This window comes from Vipera berus, assembly GCF_964194415.1.
Source record: "Vipera berus genome assembly, chromosome: 5".
In the NCBI taxonomy this organism is placed as follows: Eukaryota; Metazoa; Chordata; class Lepidosauria; order Squamata; family Viperidae; genus Vipera; species Vipera berus.
The window spans coordinates 50,162,102-50,186,243 of NC_138207.1; positions in this window are offsets into that span (position 1 = coordinate 50,162,102).

Sequence of the window (24,142 nt, forward strand, 5' to 3'; positions counted from 1 at the left end):
AGACCCATAATTTTCTACAAATCTACAAATTTCTATAAATCTACAAATTTTTACAAATTCACCATGTGTGATAAATGACTCTTCATGTTTTCCACATATCCGACATTCCTGTATACCTTATTGGAACAAGCAGCAGCCATGAAATAGTAACTATCTGTTGTCCTTGAACAGACATACTTGTCACACACTATTTCTTTAAAAACATGCAGTTTCTATTCCCTTCTTGTTTATGTACCTTAGCTGCAATTTGTAATAGTATCCAGAAAGCTTTATCTCTGGAAAGCTTAAATGCGTTCATACCCTGCTTTAAATGTGATCTAAGATGGTTTCAATTATGACTTCTAATACTGGATTCCTATAGAAGATAAACTAACTTGACCAGAGATAGAGAAACATTTAAAAGAAGGAAACATAAACATAGAATCCCTTATTAATCATATGCATTATAATACAAATATACACACTGACAAATGTCCTCCTCTCAGCTTCAATACATGACATCAATAACTGAATCCTACTGTGATCTGATTGGCTCATTGCCAAAACAAGATGACACCTGATTGGCTGTCTAAACACTCATGCTCATTGGCTACAATCAGATGAAGGAAAGCTGCCTGATATCAACCTAAGCAAGTTGTGCTTCCTTTTTCTGGTTATTTGGCTATAACTTTTCATAGAATACAGTACAGATAATTGAACAAACTATGTTGCATTACATTCTTGATTAAATTATCTTTCCATTGATATATAATTATATGGTACTACTCCAAAAAAAGTGGTGTTATTAGCCATCAAACCTCAAAAATACACTTTTCCCAAAAGGTTTCCACAATTTTGGCCACTACTGTATATAGATTTTAAACAGTTAAGTATGTTAAACCTTGCTGTACCCCATGTATGAGATGTCTTTGGCTGGATACCTGATCAACATTCGCTGGCCCAATTATAGAGACATGAGGAAAACTGAATGAAAATTGTCTAGAATAGTTGGGACCAGAGAAGTTTTCTTGAACAAAGGGCATATCACTGCCCCTTTCAAGATAGGAGGTCCTCTTTCTCTTTTTCATCCCCTCCTCAGATTTTACCACATGGAGCAATCTATATATTACCTCCTGGATGTCCTTCACCAGCAGTCATGAATATAATACTGAGATGGCAGGACTCATCAGTCTGAAGACTCTTTCCACGTTCCAAGGTGTCATAGGTTCAAACTTGTTCTAGACAACAAGAGAAGAATTTGCTTCTGTCACCTCAAAACTACTTGCTCAGTCAAAATCCAGCTCTGAATGAATCTGAGCAACTGTATCTGTTAGATGTTCAGATTACTGTTAATCAGAGTCGCTCTGTGAGGGAGATGGGTAGTTTAAAAATTCAATAAATAAAATAAATAAATTTGCAGAAAGCTTACTGTGCTAGTTCTTCTAGTACTTTTGTGAAGAGATGTGTGTACTGATACCCATTGCTAAATGTTTCTAAATTTTTCCCCCTCTGTGTTGAAGAAGAAAAGAAAGAAAGAAAGAAAGAAAGAAAGAAAGAAAGAAAGAAAGAAAGAAAGAAAGAAAGAAAGAAAAAGAAAGAAAGCAAGCTATACATTCTTACCTGGAAACAGATGTTGTTGAACTCAGTGAAATAGCTATATAGCATTTGGTTATATAAATGCTCTGCTAGAGTGATGCACATTGAAAACCCTTTTTATTTGTATTGTTATACATGAAGGTACAGTAAATGTTAATTCTTTTAGAACAGCCTTCTCCAATCTGATTTCATCCAGTTGTGCTAGTATTACAACTCCCAAAGTTCCCTTGCAGCATGACATTACTCCATAAAAATGCACAAATCCTTTCATTGTTTGCATTATATTTCAATGACCTCCTTCAAATTACTATTAATGGAGTTTTATGTTTGAGAGAGAGTTCATAAAATTCTGTCTCTTCTGTTCTGCTCAGTCCTGTCCTTGAGTTTATGATTCTGCACAAATTAATTACAACATCATACAATTCATCTCCTGTAGGGGTATGGTCACAGTAAGCATTGTGGTTATTGTGCTGTCTAGTGAAGGCAGCTGACCAGTGAACGCTTATCTCTATATGGCTTTCAAGTGTCTGCTTCCCATTCTATGTGAACACATTTAAGGCTAGACGGTTTAAATTTTCCTCAAGAGGGTAATCTTAAAACAGCAAAGTATGTAAGGGACTGCAGACAATGTGTGTACATTTCAGGTTGTGGCTACATAAGGCTACACTGGTTCACTCAGGAAGGGAGAAAAGAAGTTTTCCTTTGATTCTAGTCACTCGCAGGCTTCAGCAGACACTGCAGGAAGGAAGGCTTGTTTGCAAGTGCCACCAAAGGCAATGCGCAGCTCTCTGACAAGCAGTAATTCTGAGTGATTGTTTCTTTTTTAATGTGGACAATTGCACTCCAATCACAAAAGGAACCTAGTGGCATTTTGCTACTCAGTGAGTAATTTGGGGTTTGGCATTCTGTACTTTCTAATTTGTTAACATTAGCAATCATTTAACTTGCGCAAGACAAGTTTAAGTACTTACAGTGATTAATTTTTATTTCTCATATTTACACAAGGTAAAGGTAAAGGTTCCCCCACACATGCGTGCTAGTCGTTTCCGACTCTAGGGGCCGGTGCTCATCTCCGTTTCAAAGCCGAAGAGCCAGCACTTGTCCAAGGATGTCTCCGTGGTCATGTGGCCAGCATGACTAGATGCCAAAGGCGCACGGAACGCTGTTACCTTCCCACCGTAGTGGTCCCTATTTTTCTACTTGCATTTTTACGTGCTTTGGAACTGCTAGGTTGGCAGAAGCTGGGACGAGTAACAGGCACTCACTCTGTTATGCGGCACTCAAGATTCGATCTGCCAAACTGCCGACCTTCTGATCGACAAGCTCAGTGTCCTAACCCACTGAGCCACCGCGTCCCTTATTTACACAAACACAGGCATAAATATGTATGGTTTTATCATTGGTGGACAGATTGGTCCTTTAGCTTCATGGAATACTCTGCCCACTGGGAAGGGGTGATGTATCTTTACAAAGAAACATCTTGCTACTCGATACAGGATTTCTCATGATTTATGGAGCATGTCATATCCTCAAAAGGAGTTAATGAAAATTTTATGAGATGTAGATGTAAACTCCGAAAAAGGATGCCTGGTTTTCCTTACTCATTAACCCTGTTCCTTAGTTACATTATACTTCTTCTGTGAACTTTCTAAGATAGAAGGGTAAGAATGATTTAGCATTTTGATTTCAGGACAGAACAATTGGTCTTATATAGCTTCATAGAAGATCAGACACAACAATACCTTATATAATTATTCAGGATGCTCAGGGAAGTGAGATTAGTTCTTAATAAGGGCTAAAGAAATTTATAAATGTGGCACCTTTAAGCATGAAGGAAAAGAATAATATCAGGTTGCCATTTATTTATTTTTTCAGCTTCTACAGGCCAGAAGCTAAGAAGAGGGAGTGGATCTAAAATGGTTTACTTGGTTTTCTCAAACTGGTCAAACCTGGATTCTCTTAATACAAAACTGTTTCATGAAGCTTTGCTCCCTATTCAAAACATTTGCAAATTTAAGCAGCCTTTCTTGCGATCCTCAAGAGGGGCTGCAGAAATGAAGCTATGGGAAGCCTGAGAACTGCACTTTGCCCATCTCTCTTCTGTGAATGTTTATTTCAGCTAATTTCTATTTTCTCAGAGGAAAAAAAGAACCCAGAAAATTGTTATATTTCTGCCAGTTTAAAACTAATGATCTCACTTCAGTGGCATTCTTCCCTAGACAACTTGCTATTCCAATAGCAGCTATTCCTAATCATGCTGGCTTGGGGTGGGAAGTGGGGGAAGGTCTAAAGTCTCCCTTGCATGCGATTTGAATTTTCTTTGCAAAACAATGTTGGGAAAAGGAAGGGACATTGTCAAAAGGGACAGAAACTTGGCTGCATCGCTATTCCAGGAAAAAATCATTATTTTACTTAATTCTTCCAGTGTCTCTTCCAAGGGCGATTGAATTTGGGCAGAAGGATACATTATTTGATCAGGTGGGGGGAGGAGAGGAAAGGTGTAGCTGAAGTCCATTAGCAAATGTGAATGGCTTAATAGCAGTGAGTTGATTCATAGTAGAGAACAAGCTGGATCCTGAAAGTCTCTCCTCACCAGTTAGCAGCTTGTTAGTAGTGCCCAGATAATTAGGAAGCTATAAATACTGGAGGCAGACATAATATTTCCAGGCAACATCATCAATTAAGGAACATCAGCATCAGAGAAATGTCAGGTTAAAAATAACCTTGAATAGCATTAAGGTTTTTTCATTACAGTACTTAATTTCCATATCCTTTCTTAAGGAATGAAATATATTGAAATTTTTAAAAGTGGAGAGGGAAGAGAAAGATACCCTTCAGTAGTGCTTGATTTAATAAAGTTTTATTGGTAATACTGCCAACATGGTTTGCCATTGCCCTCTTCTGGAATGTATTTTCATCTTCTAGTCTGACGTAGCAGCCCAGAAATTCTCATGTGGTTCCCATTCAAGTTTTACTCAAAGCCAACCCTGCTTAACATCTAAGATCAGAAAAAAGCTGCCCAGATGTTGCCATCTGCTGAGGCTAATATTAGAATACTTTATTTAGAAACATGCTGAACATCTTACAATGGTTGGTGATGCAGATGTGTTGGTGAGAGATATTGAATCTTATTTTCTCATTTCACATTGGTAGCTTGGATTTTTTATAGCACTTCTGCTACAAGCACACTCTAGGTATGTTCACAGGATGAAAATACATTATGTGCAAGTAAAAAAATAATAATAATCCAAGCTATTTATGTATAACTGGGAAGAATTAGATGGCTTTCTATAAATACAGATGCAGCTGCACAAAACTCTATTTTTGTCAGAATGTGCAACTAGGACTTGACAATAAATCACAGATGTTTTGATTCTTACCTGACTACATCCAATTCCTAAGTTAAAAATCTTATTGAAACACTTTAGCTAGAAAAGAATCTTTATTGTGGACAGAAAAATACAGATCAGTTGATTGTTTGCAGGGTAATGGTAAATGCTTCTTATACCCACAGTAGTTTAAGACTACTTTTGGTATAAGATTAATTTCTGCCCGTCCCATGAATTAATGGAATTTTTTGCATGGCATGTAGTGGCCTTAAAACTGACTGTTGATTGAATGTTTCCTTAACTGTCCTGAAAATAGTGTCCTCTCAGCTTATTTCTCACATTATTTCCCCATCTCCTTAATTCTACCTTGTATGGAAGTATAAGGTTTTCCCATCCCTCCTGGTTGGCTGTATGTGCAATAGCATAATTGTTCTCAGGTCAATAAGTGTCAAGGTTATGATTTAACAACCAAACAGCTTATGTAACGATGTAATGTAACATAAGGTGGATCATGCAATGATACAAATGACTCAGCAGGAGTCTGTGCCCCTTTAAGAGCCTGAGTATAAAAGGGAAGGCTTTGGTTCCTGTGTTCTCTCTTGTCCATTTCCTTCTGTAATTGCTGTGTGTTGGAGTTTGCTGTATTACCATGTGCCTGTATTTTGTTCCTAGTGTATATTGTAGATAGTGTAATATAAACCACCATTTAATATAGACCACTGTTTGCTGTATTTACTCTTGGGTTACCTCAGTGCAAAAAGACTATGCATGCTCTGACAGGTTATGGGCCCAGAGAGAAGAGAAACCCAATGAGAGTTTGACCCAGAGCCAGAGGAGTTAAGGCTTGTGGTTTGTTGTGATTTGTGGTGGTAGCAGGCAACATGGATTCCATCAGCATAATGGGAGGAGGTTTTGCAGTGAATAAGACAAACTACCTCTCCTGGAGTCTGAAAATTGAGATGTACCTGAGAAGAGAGGAGTTGTGGATGACAGCTGCTGATCCACCTGCAGCCCTGGATGATGGGGGCCAGAGAAGGAATGAGAAAGCATTGGCCAGCATAATCCTGAGTTTGGAGGATAGCCAGCTGATACACGTGAGGGGTCTCCAGTCTGCTAAAGAGGGCTGGGAAGCTTTGCGCAGTGTGTACATGAGAGAGACTGTGAGTAGCAAAGTAATGCTGACAAGAAAGCTATATAAAGCATAGCTGAAGCTATGAGCCAGGTTCCAAGGGATATAGATTTTCAGATGGAACTAGGAATGTTGTGATCTCAAGGTCTGCCAGTTTTGCAGAGCAAAATAATTGGGACAGGGTGCATGCTAACACCCAGGTGTTCATGCCAACAAATAGCCTTAGTTCTCAGGAAGGAGAGGCTACACAAAGCCCAATGAAAGAAGGGCGGGATAGCAGGTCAGAAATCGTAGGAAAAGAAGAAGATAGACTTGAGATAAAAAGAGAAATAACAGAAACTCAGGAACAGGCGATCCCGAGGAGGTCTGAATGTAGCAATAAAGGTGTACCTCCTGATCAATTCACTGCAAGTGGTTAGGGCAAATGGTGTAAGGTATGAACTCCATGATTATCAAGAAATGTTATCATTACCTAAAGTAGAAAAGGATAAATGGACGGACACAATAATGAACTGCAGTATAAGGCAGGAATGTTCATCTCCATTTTCATCCAGTATTCCCTCTTTGAACTAGCTAATTAAGCATTTTTCTTTCCAGCCCATGTCCTTCCTAGCAATCTAAAGTGTCACATACCACACAAAAGTGTTACCTTTGTCAAAGATGATGAATCAGTCAGTCATATGCTTGTCTGATGCCCACCAGGCATGTCACAAAATTAAAGTAACTCTCTTTATCTGGGCTGGCTTGAATTCTACTCTTTACAGATCCTTCAGATATTAGGCTCATTACAAATCCTATGGCCTGATCAAAGGGAAATCCTCTGGTCCCAGAGAGGTATAAAGTTCACATTGATTGAAGAGGGCAGTAAATATGCTTGGATTCCTATTATATATCTGGCATAGACAGTGTTGGAGGAGCAGCAGAGTCAGCCTGGACCTTCCTGTGGGAGTTGATTTTCTCCATCCGGTTGAGAGGTGCATGGTTCATCACTTGGGCTAGAGGGTCCCTTTGGGTAGCCATTTGGTTTTAACTTTGGAGCAAGGCATTGGCTACTTGTTTGATGGAGCCATGTCTCTCTTTACATTGCCATGGGACAGTTAGCAGGCAATTAAAATGATCAGGTTTTAGTTGAAAACTCCGAAATATTGTTTGGCCATATCTACGATCAGAAAGAAGCCATACCATTGAGTTCACTGCTAATTCCTCTTATACCCATAGTGGTTCAAACATGTCATTATTTCTTCCATAATAACCAGCTTGAACAAGGGAGAGGACATCCATCATCAAGCATTTCTCAAGGGCAGGAATGCAAGATAACACTCTTCATCTCTTTCTCCCCTTCCCTGCCTACAGCTGATTGGGAAGATGCCCTTCACTTTCTGTTTCTTCCACTCCAGCTGACTACCATGCACTGTAGTAGGAGCACCCTTTCCCTTCAGTCATTGGCCCTTCGTCTCTAGAGTGATGTGTTTAACAAGTCAATTTATGAATTAGTGAAACTATGGACTTGCCCTTAAGAAACAATAACATATGAAAGTGATACAAGTTCTGCCAGTTTCCCCTTCTGCTTTAGATAAAACAGTAGGTTTTTTTAACTGACCCATGGTGGGTAAAGAAATGGCCAACAGGGCCTTGAAAAATACAGCATGGGCAGAACATCAGGCCATCATCATAGCCAAAGCAGTAAAAGAGGTTGAAATCTGGAGACGGAGTTCTTAAACTGGCTTTATTTTTGGTTGATTTATGTCGGGAGTTGAGCAATTAAAGGCTGCAAACAGAAAAGCCCTTTGTTTGGTGCTTGGTTGGCCTTGAAAATGAACAGTTGCTCATTTAGCTTGATGTTACTTGAAACTGCCAAGCTGGCTTGAGAAGCCTTGGCTCTCAGCTCACTTTTCATTCCATCTTTTGTAGGAATCCAATTATTTCACTGCCATACTGTATCTGTCAATGGAGTCATCATCTTATTCTTTCCACTTGCTCATAAGCATAATCATGAACACAATTTTTACTATACTTTACATTAAATCATGTCTAAGGCAATGTATCCCCTTCATGGATTACTGCCTTGTCGTGGCGAAGGGGCTTGCGTAATTCAATGAAGCTATGAGCTATGCCGTGCAGGGCCACCCAAGACGGACAGGTCATAGCAGAGAGTTCTGACAAAACGTGATCCACTGGAGAAGGAAATGGCAACCCACTCCAGTATCTTTGCCATGAAAACCCTATGGACAGTACCAAAAGGCAAAACGATATGACGCTGGAAGATGAGCCCCTCAGGTCGGAAGGCGTCCAATATGCTACTGGGGAAGAGCAGAGGGCTAGTACTAGTAGCGCCAGAAAGAATGAAGCGACTGGGCCAAAGCCGAAAGGACGCTCAGCTGTGGATATGTCTGGTGGTGAAAGGAAAGTCCGATGCTGTAAAGATTTTTTCTCCATAGGAACCTGGAATGTAAGATCCATGAATCAAGGAAAGCTGGACGTGGTCAAACAAGAGATGACAAGACTAAACATTGACATCTTAGGTATCAGCGAACTAAAATGGACAGGAATGGGTGAATTTAATTCAGATGACCATCAGGTATACTACTGCGGGCAAGAATCCCTCAGAAGAAATGGAGTAGCCTTCATAGTCAATAAAAAAATAGGAAAAGCAATACTGGGATACAATCCTCAAAATGACAGAATGATCTCAGTTCGAATCCAAGGCAAACCATTCAATATCACAGTAGTCCAAGTCTATGCCCCAACCACCGGTGCTGAAGAGGATGAAATTGACCGGTTCTATGAAGCCCTACAGCACCTTATAGAACTAACACCCAGAAATGATGTCCTTATCATCATGGGGGATTGGAATGCTAAAGTAGGAAGACAAAAGATAACTGGAATAACAGGCAAGTTTGGCCTTGGAGTAAAAAATGAAGCAGGGCACAGGCTGATAGAATTTTGTCAAGAGAATACGATGGTCATAGCAAACACTCTTTTCCAACAACCCAAGAGACGGCTTTACACATGGACATCACCAGACGGTCAACACAGAAATCAGATTGACTATATGCTCTGCAGCCAAAGATGGAGAAGCTCTATACAGTCAGTAAAAACAAGACCAGGAGCTGACTGTGGCTCAGACCATGAGCTTCTCGTTGCAAAGTTTAAGCTTAAATTAAAGAAAGTAGGGAAAAGCGCTAGGCCAGTCAGGTATGAATTAAATCATATCCCTGTTGAATATACAGTAGAGGTGACAAATAGATTTAAGGAATTAGATCTGATAGACAGAGTACCTGAAGAACTATGGACAGAGGTTCGCAACATTGTACAACAGGTAGCAACCAAAACCATCCCAAAGAAAAAGAAATGCAAGAAAGCAAAATGGCTGTCTGAGGAAGCTTTGCAAATAGCTGAGGAAAGGAGGGAAGCGAAAGGCAAGGGAGAAAAAGAAAGATACGCCCAATTAAATGCAGAATTCCAAAGAATAGCTAGAAGAGATAAGAATGCCTTCTTAAATGAACAATGCAAAGAAATAGAAGAAAACAATAGAATAGGGAGGACCAGAGATCTTTTCAAGAAAATTGGAGAGATGAAAGGAACGTTTCATGCAAAAATGGGCATGATAAAGGACCAAAATGGCAGGGACCTAACAGAGGCAGAAGAGATTAAGAAGAGGTGGCAAAATTACACAGAAGAACTATACAAGAATGAGCTTAACGTCCCTGATAATCACAATGAGGTGGTCACTGACCTCGAGCCAGACATCCTAGAATGTGAAGTGAAGTGGGCCTTAGAAAAGCTGAGCAACAACAAAGCTAGTGGAGGTGACAGTATTCCAGCTGAGCTATTCAAAATCTTAAAAGACGATGCAGTAAAAGTGCTACACTCAATTTGACAGCAAATTTGGAAAACTCAACAGTGGCCACAGGATTGGAAAAGATCAGTTTACATTCCAATTCCAAAGAAAGGCAGTGCCAAAGAATGTTCAAACTATCGCACCATTGCACTCATTTCTCATGCTAGTAAAGTTATGCTTAAAATTCTACAAGCTAGACTCCAGCAGTATGTGGATCGAGAACTACCAGAAGTACAGGCAGGATTTCGAAGAGGCAGAGGAACTAGAGATCAAATTGCTAACATACGCTGGATCATGGAGAAAGCTAGAGAGTTCCAGAAAAACATCTACTTCTGCTTCATTGACTATGCTAAAGCCTTTGATTGTGTGGATCATAACAAACTGTGGCAAGTCCTTAAAGAGATGGGCATACCAGACCATCTTATTTGTCTCTTGAGAAATCTATATGCGGGCCAAGAAGCAACAGTGAGAACTGGACACGGAACCACTGATTGGTTCAAAATTGGGAAAGGAGTCCGGCAAGGCTGTATACTGTCGCCTTGCCTATTTAACTTATATGCAGAGCACATCATGAGAAAGGCAGGGCTAGATGAATCAAAAGTTGGAATTAAGATTGCCGGAAGAAACATCAACAACCTAAGATATGCAGATGATACCACTCTAATGGCAGAAAGTGAAGAAGAACTAAAGAGCCTTGTGTTGCGGGTGAAGAAGGAGAGTGCAAAACTTGGGTTGAAACTAAACATTAAGAAAACCAAGATCATGGCATCTGGCCCTCTCAATTCCTGGCAAATAGATGGGGAAGAAATGGAGGTAGTGACAGATTTTATTTTCCTGGGCTCCAAGATCACTGCAGATGGGGACTGTAGCCAAGAAATTAAAAGACGCTTGCTCCTTGGGAGGAAAGCCATGGCAAATCTAGACAGCACACTAAAAAGCAGAGACATCACCCTGTCAACAAAAGTGCGTATAGTCAAGGCTATGGTCTTACCAGTTGCAATGTATGGCAGTGAAAGCTGGACCATAAGAAAGGCTGAGCGCCAAAGAATTGAAGCCTTTGAACTATGGTGCTGGAGAAGACTCCTGCGAGTTCCTTGGACTGCAAGGCGATCAAACCGGTCAGTCCTAGAGGAGATCAACCCTGACTGCTCTTTAGAAGGCCAGATCCTGAAGCTAAAACTCAAATACTTTGGCCACCTAATGAGAAGGAAGGACTCACTGGAGAAGAGCCTAATGCTGGGAAAGATTGAGGGCAATAGAAGAAGGGGACGACAGAGAATGAGGTGGCTGGATGGAGTCACTGAAGCAGTAGGCGTGAGCTTAGATGGACTCCAGAAGATGGTAGAGGACAGGAAGGCCTGGAGGAACATTGTCCATAGGGTCGCGATGGGTCGGACACGACTTCGCAACTAACAACAACAACAACAAGGCAATGTATAACTTTGCATGCCATAGCCTATGCAACTGGTTTATCTACATTGGACAGATGACCTTGTGGATGACCAAGCTGAATATAATGAATTTATGGTAAATATGCCAAAATCCAGAAGTTACAATGCTCATCATTGTACCCAAGCTAAATATATTGTATATCACATGACAAAGAAGAGGAGTGGATGCCATCCTCAAAGATAACCTTGCAACTAATTGGAAAGTAGACAAGAATAACTTAAAACAACAATCCACTTTTCAGAGCTCTGAAGCCATAAACACATTTCAAAATATGATGAACCAGGATATACAACCCAAACTCCTGAAATCCCAGAGTCTCATCAAATATTATCACTTTCTTGTACTTTTTAACATGACGGGTATGGGAAAAATTACACAGGGAATAATAGGATTGTGAAAGTGTCAGAAATTAGGAAATAAAGTGTTTTGGAAAACTCAAATATTGTGCCCCAACTCTGGATCTTATCATTATGGTGCAATTTCCAGAATTATTTTTGCATTTTAATTAATAACATGCGATTAAATAAAGTTGAATTGAAATGTTCTCTCATCTACTTCTTTTTTAAAGTATAAGTTCCCTATAGCACCCCACATGTATTCTTGGGAAGGGTTGACCATTTATCTTCTAAGCTGGAAATGTAGTACCGTACATTTGAAGGTATGGTATTTGCCTTGTTTATGTTCCGAGGTTGCTTTATTTTGGTTGAATTTGCTTATTGTGATGAGCCAGATTCTTGAAAAGTATTAATGTGGAATTTTGGATGTATTATCTATGAAGAACTTTATACTAGTCTGTGCTTGCATTATTGCTAAAATGATTGTCCTGTGTTCCTGGAAAGACACTCATTTAGCAGATGTCAACAAGGCTTGATGAACTATGTCATATTTCAGCCTTTGAACCGGTTCTTTGCTGTTAAGAAAAGAACAATATAGTTCTATATGGTCAGATTTTGTTAAAAACTTAAGTTTTTATATAGTTGCACTAATAATTCTAATTTACTTAATATATTTGTTTTATTTGTTTCTTAAACCCTGGTCTTCATTTGTATTCCTACCTTTTGTTTCATAGTTGTTTGAAGTATTAAAAAATTATGCATCCCTCCTATAAACAAAGCAAAGGTAAAGAACTTTTAGAACATAGGAAGCTGCTGAATACTGAGTCAGACTAGTGAGTTAATTTAGCTTATTGCCAGTAATGGCTTTCAGAGGATTTAAGGGTCTCAGGCAGGTATACAATGAAGTGCATACACTTAACTCTGCATTCCCTTAATGGGTGTGCCAGGTACTTATGCTACAGAGCACAGAAATTGAAACATTGAAATATTACTGGTCTACCATCAGTTTTGGAAAGATATTAAATTTCCCCAAAGCTCTTAGTCATAGAGCTTATATATCTCTATGCTACAGAATCAATACTTCATATTTTTGTTGCATACACAAATACAATTCATTTATGGAATTGCAGTAAGAGAAAAATAAAAATAATTCAGTTTTGTTCATGGAATCATCATGATACAGGGTGCAAATGTTTTATAGCTTCTACATATTTAGCAACTTCCTAAGAAATAAATAAAAACAAAACAAAAACCCAGCATCAGAGTTTTTCCAGTTGTCATCTGTTCCTGATTCTGTCTCCAGATTCTGAAATCAACTAGGATCTGGTGCACAGAGTCAAGGAATCAGACCACCCGATGTTTGCATCACGTTTAATGAATTTGATTTAATTAATTGGTTTTCTTTTGGAACAGTTGGGCTTTGATCTACTGTTAAGGAAGATGAACATTTTTTAAATTGTAAATATTCAATGTAGAGGAAATGTGCACTTGATAGATTTCCAATACTATCCAGGCAGAGAGGGGAAAAAAACAAAACAAAACTCTGAAATCCATTTTGATATAATCTCATCAATACAAATCTCATCAATACAAATTGATTTCTACCAATTAGGTAAATATAAGCAAGTTTGAGGCTTTTAAAATGTTATGTTTTGTGTATACATAACTTCCGAAAAGAACTATAATATTAATTTTCTAACCCCTCTTAAAGTAATATTGTTTTGCTGGACATTTCAGGAAAACTCTTCCTTCAATGGCATTTTCAAAGCTCAGGCAGTGACATGGAACAGCTTTAAAGCTTTAATCTCTACATAGTTTTAGCCAGGACTATCTTTAAGAAATAATATAATGAGCTACTCCACCCTTCTTCTTTTATCTTTCAAGCCAGGCCTACTTTATAGCTCCAGAAACTTCTCATGAAACAGCTAGAAGGATTAGATGAAATATGTTGCTTTTTGATTAAGTAGCTGACGACTTTGATTGATATCTTGTTTGCTTGCTTCTTATCTCTGACAACCTTTTTCAACACTGCAGAATTTCATTGTAAGTCATGCAGAAGTCATACAATTAACTTCCCAGGCCTTGTCGACCAAGTGGGGCAAGAAAAATAGATATTCTGGAAAACTGTCATGAAATGTGCTTGAAGATAACACTCAGCCCAGCCAGTGGCGTAGCGTGGGGGGTGCAGGGGGGGCTGGCCGCACCGGGCGCAACATCTGGGGGGGCGCGCTCGCACTGAGCTGCTCAGGGAGCCCCAAGGGCTGCACAGAGTCGGCTTGGCTCCGCTCTCGAGCTGCTCTTTCTTGCAAAGCGAAACGAGTCCGGCAGGTGAGATGGGCGGCCACATAAACTGAATAAAATTAATAGAAGCGCCCAACTCTCCGCCCAGGCTCAGGCCAACCGCAAGCGCCCCGCAGGCGCCCCGGCAGGCTTGGCCAAGCGAAGACGGACCCGCTGGCCGGCTGGCCTAGCTTTGTGCGCATGCGTGGCTTTGTTTAGCGGGGCTCACGTGCGAGCTTGAATGCAGCGGCTCTTGCAGGTCGGAGCCCCGCCCAGCCGCCCTCGAGAGGGACCCGGAAGCATCCCGCATGCGCGCGACTCTTCTTGGAAAGTCTACGCCGCTGCGGGGCGCGTCTTTTCGGCGGTGCCATGACGTCACCGGGTTAGGGGGCGCAAATTGCCCCGGGTGCTGACAACCCACGCTACGCCACTGAGCCCAGCCACTTAGCTTTATGTTACTTTTTGTATTATAAAATTAGTAGATATGACTCATATGCATCCTAAATGTATTTGTTGCTTGTTTATTTGCTTTGCATGTCTGCGTGTCATGGAAAATTTCATATAGATGTCACAATCATTCAGCCAAGGCATTTACAAAGGCAAAAACTCCTGTGTAAATGTTTCCAGTCTGGACTGAGACAACAAACAAATGTAATTTACTAGCCATAGACCGGACTGGGTTTGCATCTCCCATCACACTTGGTGGATCTGAAATGGAAACTAGAAAGTATGAAGGATCTGATATTCCTTCTTTTATTTTCAAGTAGTCCTGCTGGCTCAGGATCTAGCTCAAAAATTGCCAAAAATCTGCAGGAGAGCAATCTCCATCTATAGTTTTTTGAGAAGAGCCTCATTCACCTGGATATTGGCATTACCTGCCCTAGAAGTCTACAAAAGGATTAACTGAAAGAAGTGGTGGCCCAACTTTTATAGGAATAAATCCTGAAGGAGATGTTACACGTTTTATTTATTGGGCATACACACTGCTAATACTATTTGATTTATATTGGCAGGAGTGGCGGTGGAGGTGAGGCTTCTTTGTTCTCATTTTCATTCATGTGCTTGAGAATTTTCTCCATCTTATTGTACTACATTATCCTGGCCTACCTTGTGGCCTCTTCCTTGTTAAAGTCCAAGAAATGAATAATGGATTTTTTTTGGGGGTGGTGGTGGTAGATTTTGATTATGGGAGAGAGGGCTGGCATGATTTATATAGTTTACAGTTGGAGACCTGTGTTCTGTACCAGCCTACTACCGGCCCTGCAGAAAAGGCAGGGACAACCCCTTTACAAACGGCAAGAGGCTGGAACTAAGCCTGCCAAATTTATTAACGTAAAACAGAGCAAAACAAGACATGAACCATGAAACAGGAGCTATTCAAATGGTTGCCTTCAGCAAACCAGCCCTCCCACACATTCCCCTTTTAAACAGTTCAGGGCGTGGCTTCTCTCTGCCTCCTTCCGAGGTGCCCCATTGCCTTCCTCTGTTTACTCCTGATTGACTGCCTCCTGCGTCGGGCGTCCTTGAACAGGGCCAGCTGTGGGTCATCTTCATCCACGCTGTCAGGCTCACACAGCTGGGTCTGCGTCGTAACCATGTGGGAGGGGCCTGGCTGAGGGCTCTGCGGAGCCTCAAGGCCATCATCAGCAAGCTCTCCAACACCCTCAGCAAGCTCTCCAACACCCCCTCCTCCTCCTCTGAATCGTCCGACCCAACTGCCGAACCCACAGGCTGACCCTGAATCACAACAACCTGGGAGTTTCACACAGCTGAGCCTCCATGGGGATTCAGGACAGTACCAGATCAAACAAAAACAAATCAGGAAGAGGAAGTGACTGTGATCTCTAGGAATGTTCTTTATTCTCCAGGATGCCTGCCTATTTTGCAGCCATCTGAGAATATTTGTATTTGTTGTTAGATATTCGGACCACCTGAATATTCTGTTCATGCACCATTCTTCCTATTGCCGAGAAGTGGCTTTTCCTGCTCTGATAGATCTTGTGCTAAGGTCCTCCAGAATTCTGGTACTGATTGATTTCAGTATTTATGTAGGAGTAGCTTAAAAATCATCACAACTATGTGTTTATCCTGATTGTCCTGCCACAATATTCTGGATCTAGGTTTGTGTGTGTGTCTGTTTCTTTGTTGAATTGGGCAGGACAATAATGTCCTGAAACTAGAGGATTTTATTATGGGCATACCACTTACTGAGGTTTAGACTTGGAACACTTGTTTTGTCTCCCAGTATGTTGATCTATCCCCAGACCCTAATGGAGTCTGTTGAAGTAATTTCCAGATAGTAAGATGGATAATTACATCAATGTCCTTGTTGCTTCTTTGCTGGATAATCCTCCTTTGATAGTCCTCTCCCACTGTATAAAGCTCACTGATACTATTGATATACTTCCCATGGAAGGTCAGTGAAGTAAATTAGGAGATAGCTAGAATGCAGATTAAGGAAAATTCATTTCAGGTTTGATCAGATATCAGTAAAGGCTCATTATCAATCCTATTCTAAGGTGGTGATAGAAATAAGGAGCAATTTTTCTCCTTCACCATTGTACCTTCTCATGTTCTGTCTTATTTCAGTTGCTTATCTTTACTCCCATGGAAGAACCACAGTGAAGGAAATAAAGCAAGTCTAAAACAAAAGCAGGGTTGATAGCCAGAGAATGCCAATAGCCTGGTTTGTCATGTTAGAAGTCCTGTATTACAAACTAGGAGGGGGATAATTTAAAAATCTTGCTGGCAGACATTCCGCCAATGGCCCCACATCAAAACATAATTATAATAGCTTGTCATCAGTCAGCTTGAACTCCTGACCTCTGCTAGTATGTCGAATTGTAGCCCTTAGCAATTTTAACTCAGAATTTCTGCCTTCAGCCCAGCTTGAACAAAATAAAAAGGAAATGCTTTGAATCTTCTACCCCAAAGCCTAGAAATAATTTTTGTGCCACTTTTGAAAGACATGGGGTAACTTGGTAACATGCAGTCTTGAACATGGATTTTCTTTATAAAACCAAGGAAGTCAAGTCAAATCTATGGAACCTAGGGTGTATTTCTCATGAGAGTTCTTCTGCCTAGCCAGCTTGCCCTGTTGTTGGTATGGACTGGCGATGTTTTTCTGGGTGGCAGGAATGGATGACATTGCCCTGAACTCACTACTCACCCACTGCAAAAGCAACTTCTAGGGGTGTTTTCCTGCTGTGATTTTGAACTATCTTTTCTATGCTTTGGTTTCCTCTAGCAATACTGACTGTTCTGGGCTAATCTCTGCACATTAATTGACTACTTCAAAGTAGTTACTGTAAAGTATGCCAGCTTCTGCAACCTAGAACTAAGGAGAAATTTCCTAACAGTGAAATGAATGCCCCCTTGACTGATTTAATGGGTGCTACAGTCTCTAATGTCTTCAAAACCTGGTCCGTAATATAGTTCTGTAATGCCACAATGGTATAGCCCTTGTCTTGTGTATAGAACATTGCTAGGTTGAAACCTACTAATTTTTAAAATTACTATGCTTCTCTACACTACTTACTGCCCTTTTTCTTTTCTTTTTCTTTATAATTTGGCTGACAGATCATTTCATCATTTCTTCAGTGCTGAGTTAATACCCTAGTAACTGCAGAAGTGAAGCACAGTTAATTTATTAATTTATTTGTTTTTAAATTAAAATGAAAGTAGTTCTTAATGCACTGAAAAGGAGCTTTAAAAATACTAGAATCTAACAGGACAGCAAAAAACATTTTTTAATTTTAAAAAAAACCTTGCTTTTGTGACTGTGATTGCTTATATGTGCATTTTGCTTTTCTCAATGTGCAGAGGTAAAATTAATTTTATTTTATGTATATGTTTCTCTGTCTATATGTATGTATGCTCATATACACATACTCAAGACACAAATCATACATCATATAACAGAGTTGGAAGGGACCTTGGGCTTCTAGTCCAATGTCCTGCATAAGCAGGAGACCCTATACCATTGTATATAAGTGGCTGTCCAGTCTCTTCTTAAAAACCTCCCACAACTTCTTAAAATACTCACAACTTCTGAGGGCAAGGATTGTTCTATTGGTTTAATTGTTCTCACTGTTAGGAAATTTCTCCTTAGTTAACCTGTATCTGTTATTTCTAGAAGGTGGCAGTGAGGAAATTGAGCCCCATGACATTTGTAATGCAGAATTTCACAAAGCTTTATCTTCATGAAGCTTTTATTTGCATGTGTCTAGTCATTTTTTAAGCTACCCTGTGTAAACATGGCCACGTAAATAAAAAATAAATTTCTTTGTTTGCAATAGTGAGGTCATTTTAGAAGGCTCCTTGGTGGCCAGCTCTAATTTGTCTGCCCATAATTGCCTATTTCCCATCCATTATTGTTAAGCTACAATTTAGAAACACACATAATTTATACAAGTAAATAAATTTACGAACATTTTGGATCTCTGCTGAAGTGGTAAAATGTATTGAAAAATTTCAGCATCACACATTTTAATTTATTTTCTCTTTTTTAATATTGAAAAATGTAACTTTTATTTATGAAAAGATCCTTTTTCCCCAACAATATTTTAAGCTTCATTAAATTGTCTCATTTAATTTCCTTGCGAGTGACTGTAAGATGTGTTTTTTTGTTGTCTCATGCTAACATGGATTTCTTTTGTTTGATATTATCTGCTGTTTAAAATTATATTTCATTGGCATATTCTTTTCTCATTTTTCCCTCCCCCTTCCCAGGGAAATGAATAAGGGGGAGGGGGAATTCTCCACTATTTTAGTTTTGCATTTATGTAAGTCTGTTTTCCCCCCCAGCTTCATAAGCTTTCCTTTGTGAAAATTGCATTGGTGACAATAATAACTGCCTAAAGCTTCCCCCCCTTCCCTATTTCTCCACAGACAAGAATGCTTGCCAAGAAAATAAATAAATGAGGCATCCCATGTAGCAAAAACCATTATGCAAAGAAAAGCAATAATCGTTTAGATATGCACATAAAAGTGAATAGGTTGTAGCACAGTGTAATTGCTTAATTTATATTGTGTGAGAAGATTATCTCATTGCATTGACAAACAAAGCTTTAGTTGTAGGTCAGCCATTTCCTGATCAGCAGTGAGCAGCATGCTTCCAGAATAGATGGAGGATTATTAGAAAAGTCAAGTATGTTCAATTTTTGGCCTATATGGTTTACAACCTTCGATATCCCTGCCTTGCAGGGCTGGACGGATTGAACAAAAAAGGGGTTTTTAGTTATTAATTAAATGTATACACTGCCCATCACATCTGTTTCCTCTCAGACAAAAGCAAAACAGAACAATTCTCTCACGGTCTTTAGAACAATGAATGAATCATTCTTTGAAGGAAAGAGAAGACAAGATATGATACGTAACCTATTTGAATCACAAATAAAAATTGGACCCTTGCTGGAGTGAATACTATCTGTGGAAGGGCATTCTGCTGACCTTCTCATGGAGCAAGATCTGGTTACTTGTTCATTGCAGAGGAACAACATAAAAACTTTAGAGCAGGGCTCCTCAATCCCCCGTTCATGGACTGGCACCAGTCTATGGCATGCCAGCAACTGGGCTGTGCAAACAAGTGAAGCCCCATCTGCGGGATGCAGGCAGCATGCAAAACCATGCCCCCTCCTGTCTGTGGAAAAATCTTTCTCCATGGAACTGGTCCCTGGAGCTTTGTTGCGTCTTAAAAATGTTATTGAGACTAAAACAGTGTGGCAACTGTTCCTCTGAAAGACAAAAAGAAGGAAAGTGTAAAGAAATGTAGTATACATTGCTTCATGTATTGCAAAAAAACAATTTCCATTATCTCTCATCAATGCTTTTTTTGTAAAAGAAAAAGGTGCCGGAACTCACACGTCATACAACACGCCTTGCCTACCCTACAAGGTTCCATCCAAAAAAGGTGCCGGAACTCCGTTCTGAGCGTTCTATGAGAAAAAAAGCTCTGTCTCTCATCATTGGACATACTGGCTGGGATTACTAAGAAGTGTGACAGTAACTGATACAAATCACCATTTCTCAGATACACACTTAAAAGTTATCAGAGAGAGGAACACTGCTAACACCTTTACCTGATGCTTTGTCTTCATCTCCAGAACATATGGCACTCTAATTCAGCTAAATTATTCAAAACAGTCTAATTTCTGTCATTTTTTGAGAATTTCTAGAAGTCACATCAACCAGGTCTGCTCCCATTTGCTAGCTAGAACTGCTGTTGGGTTGAAGCAATCTATGTCATTTAATGATAGGAACTGGAATAGATTAAATTTACATATTAATAAATAATAGTCTTTGTTGCCACATACACAATTGAAATGTCATGCTGCACATTTAACTATCACTCTATTAAATCAGAACACAAAGTTCATATTCACAGAACACAAATTTGTTCTTGGTTTTAAGAAAATCATTTTAAAGAAAAAGTGATATGATTGCTTTCTACTACCATAACTGATGCCTGCTTGTAATTGAGATTTCTACTGCGTTATCTTTCATGTTTACTTTGAACAGTTACTAGCACCCAGCTCAACCCAGCTCATAGAAGCCAAATTGCTATATGGTTTTATAACCTAGATAATCTCAGAGAGATTTAGAGCATTGCTTTGGACAGTGAAGCAGATGTCAAGGAAATGTTAATGCTTATATACAGTAAGATTGGCTGGAGGAAATGTCTTTTCTGATGTCACCTGACATTTGCTCATACTGTTATGAAGCGCTATACATTTCAACTTGGACTATAAGAAACTACTAACCAGGCTGTACACATATTTGCATGTTGGGCCTCCTCTTTACTTTGATGATACGTTTTTCTAAGGAGTAGCAAACTTTTAGATATGTATAGGAAACAGTGGAGAAATCTAGGAAATTATTGTTGCACTATTTTGGTAGCATTTTATATCATCAATTAACTTCATTCCTGCTGAGAGATTCAAAATAACTTTCACTGTGTAGTAAAAAGTTAGATTACTTTAAACATATTTGTTTTAATTTCAAGCAATTCTAAAATGTTTCTTGCATGGGAAGAAAACATCATAGTTATCCAGTTTTACTATCCCCACATTGCAAATGATATGTGAAGTAATAGAGAATGTGATTGTATGGGCATAGTTCACTGTTGCCCACATACTTCAGATCTTAATTGGGCAGGGATTAAGACTCCCTCAAAGTCTGGTATATTCCCTAGATTTACAATGCAGTGTGGAATTAATGTATAAAGTGCTTGACATATATCTGGCTATGACGATTCCCATTTTTAAGACTGCAGGGTTGAGCATAGTTAATGACAGCTTTGTAACATCTCCCTTTTTTTCAGAATGAACAGGGATAGTCTCCCAAACTAGTACCAGAAAATTCCATAAACTCCTCATCTTCTGACTGTCAGGAAATGTATAAAATAAGAAGTCAAATAGCCAGCAATCTCCTAATCTTCATTCCATATTACCCATTTATTATCTTTCTGGAGTAACTGCCTATGGTCTTATTCTACTTAATAGCTGAGCTGACCATAAGAATAAGAACAGTTTTAAAACATATCAGGCAAAGCATTCAATTCTTTAATTCTCCATGCTTTCAATCCTAAGGCTGCAGTTCAGCTGCATAAATTATATGCATGGTTTACTCCTTTCATAGCATCCACAAAGTTATGCATTTATTAACTGAGCAGTGTAAAACAATCTACTCCTGTTACCTAGGTATTTGTCATTATAGAAAAGATGCACCTTCCTTTAATTGTGGAGCAAGATTAGAAAATATCCTTTCAGAGGTGGTACTTGGTATTTGGCTTGATTCATTGTCAAGCAAGACAATAGACAATGCTGGCAATTTGGTCTGATCCTGTGCACCTATCCTAAGTCTGCTCCAGACAGTTGGGGGGCTCAGTGGATAAGGTTACATACAGCAGTACAAGAGTGAAAGAAGAGGAGACTAAGAAAATTTTTGATAAAAAGGGAAAATCATATCCTTCATCATCGATGTTATAAGGTACTGTTTTTAAAAGTGTCCTAGTCCATTTAATTGGGCTCTCTTGTTGAACTGAATCAAAAGTTTTTAAGTGATTACACAATTCATTGAATTTAATGCATATGTTTTAGTTTGGAATATCAGGCAGGTAGCAGAATCAGTTATATGAATTGTCCTATATTAAAGGTATAACTGGGGTGCAAAATGCCAGATAGTTATTAGATGGCAGCAAAGGGTTAGCGATGTCTGTATCTCTTTGCTGTCCCATAGTGATTATATTTTTGCAACCCAAATAGATAATCCTATCTACACTGCCACATTTTATATAGTTTGATAGGATTGAGATCATGCTGACCTACAAAAGCAGAAATATTCTGTTGCAGCTATTCTTTTTTTAATAATTACATTTTTGTCTTCAAAAATGGAAGTGCTCAGACTATGTTATAACACTATTTTTTTTAAAAAATGTCCAGGGATCTGATATAATTGGTAGAAGTGCACAACTATTTTTTTAGAATTCAAAATCTCCATTCTGTTCTTATTGGTGGTGGATTTCCAGGGATACAAACTGTTTAGATCCATTAATATATTTTGCAATAATATGATTTAGTATAAATGATTATTTGTGATATCCCATTTTAGAAAGTTCTTTCTATATCCATCAATTCCAAAACTGCAGTCCTATGAAGCCTTTTCAGCCTTCTCACTAATGATTATCTGTCTTGATTGCTTGAAACATGTACAAATTGCACTGATGAATTGGTTATCTAAGTTAACAATGTTTAAATTTAAATGGGAATGAATCACACAACAGTTTATTAGGCTACATTTGTGAGGGGGAATACATTTCGCCATTATAGCAGTCTAGGATTCTGTAATAATTAATGGAGCATAGAAAATTACTTATCCTAAACATTTTATTATAAACTGTGACTGACAATCTAAATTGACTATTGATTTTGGGCTTTTGCTTATTGTAGCCACAATATGTAGTACCTGTCAGATAGAGGCTGGATTAGGGTGGGTGGGAAATAAATATTTACAACTAGTCCTAACAGTTTATTTGGTAATACCCCTTACATCAAGTCTAATCAAAGCCTTTTCAATCTACCTGCTTTCCTGATGTCCTGGTTTCAACTTTCTTTCAAACATCTGGAATGTTTTCATACAAGTCTGGAGACAGTGAGAAGCCCATCTCAAAACTCAAGTCTTTTGGTTGCTTGCTTGCTTGTTAATTTGTTTTAAAGCAAGATAGGAAATTGAATTCTTAAAAATCTTTGGCCTAAGGATACTTGTTTAAATGCTACTTAGGGCATAAATTTGTAAAGTTAAGATAAAGAAGACTTATCAGAGTCAATCTTCTTATTGAACTGAAGAGAAGGGATGATGCCCTCTTCCTTAAATCATGGTGAGTTAACTTGGCTCATGATTGCATAGTTCTGACACCTCTGAGTTATCTATTCTAACAGAAGGTAATATTTCTTTATTAAAACAAATTGGGCATTTGATGAGGATACTGTGGGCTATTCCTTTGTTGACGTTATGTGTTTTTCCCTTTAATAGACCAAGAAGTATTGGTGAAAGATTATTTTCAGAGACTAATTAACCTACAGATTCCTAGAGTCTAAGACTCATCAATAATTGGCCCATCAATTCTAACCATCCTGATAGAACTAGGTTGAAGAAGACTCTTCTAGAAGCTTCTTCAGAATATACAGGAGATGCCTGGGAACACCAGTATTGGAGTGGGTATGTATATTCTTGGATAAATCCTGCACTAGTTAATCTTTGCATGATCATATTTCTATTATGTGATAAACCTCCTTATGCTTCTTACTTTGCAACACATTCTGTTGGCTGTTAAGAAATCACATAGTGATTTTATGCATATTGTTTAAGTTCTTACTTTTTATTATGGCTCTGTGTCTTAGTCTATGATGGTCTATAGTTGTACATAATAAAATGTGTCTACATTTTATTGGAAAAAGATAGTTACATTAAGACTTCAGCTCTCCTCTATGGCTTGTAATTGTGCACCACATGTGGTTGAGTACTAGTCTCTCTTTTTACTTTGTACTAAAATCTGTACAGCTAAAAAGTTGTTTTCCCTTATGACAATAGAAACAAATTAGTAGAAGATAATTGCTTTTAGAGGTTTTTTTTCCTGTTGAGGGGAATGGGGTCCCATACTAACATATTTCCTATTTAAACACCTCTAATTTTCTTAAGGTTT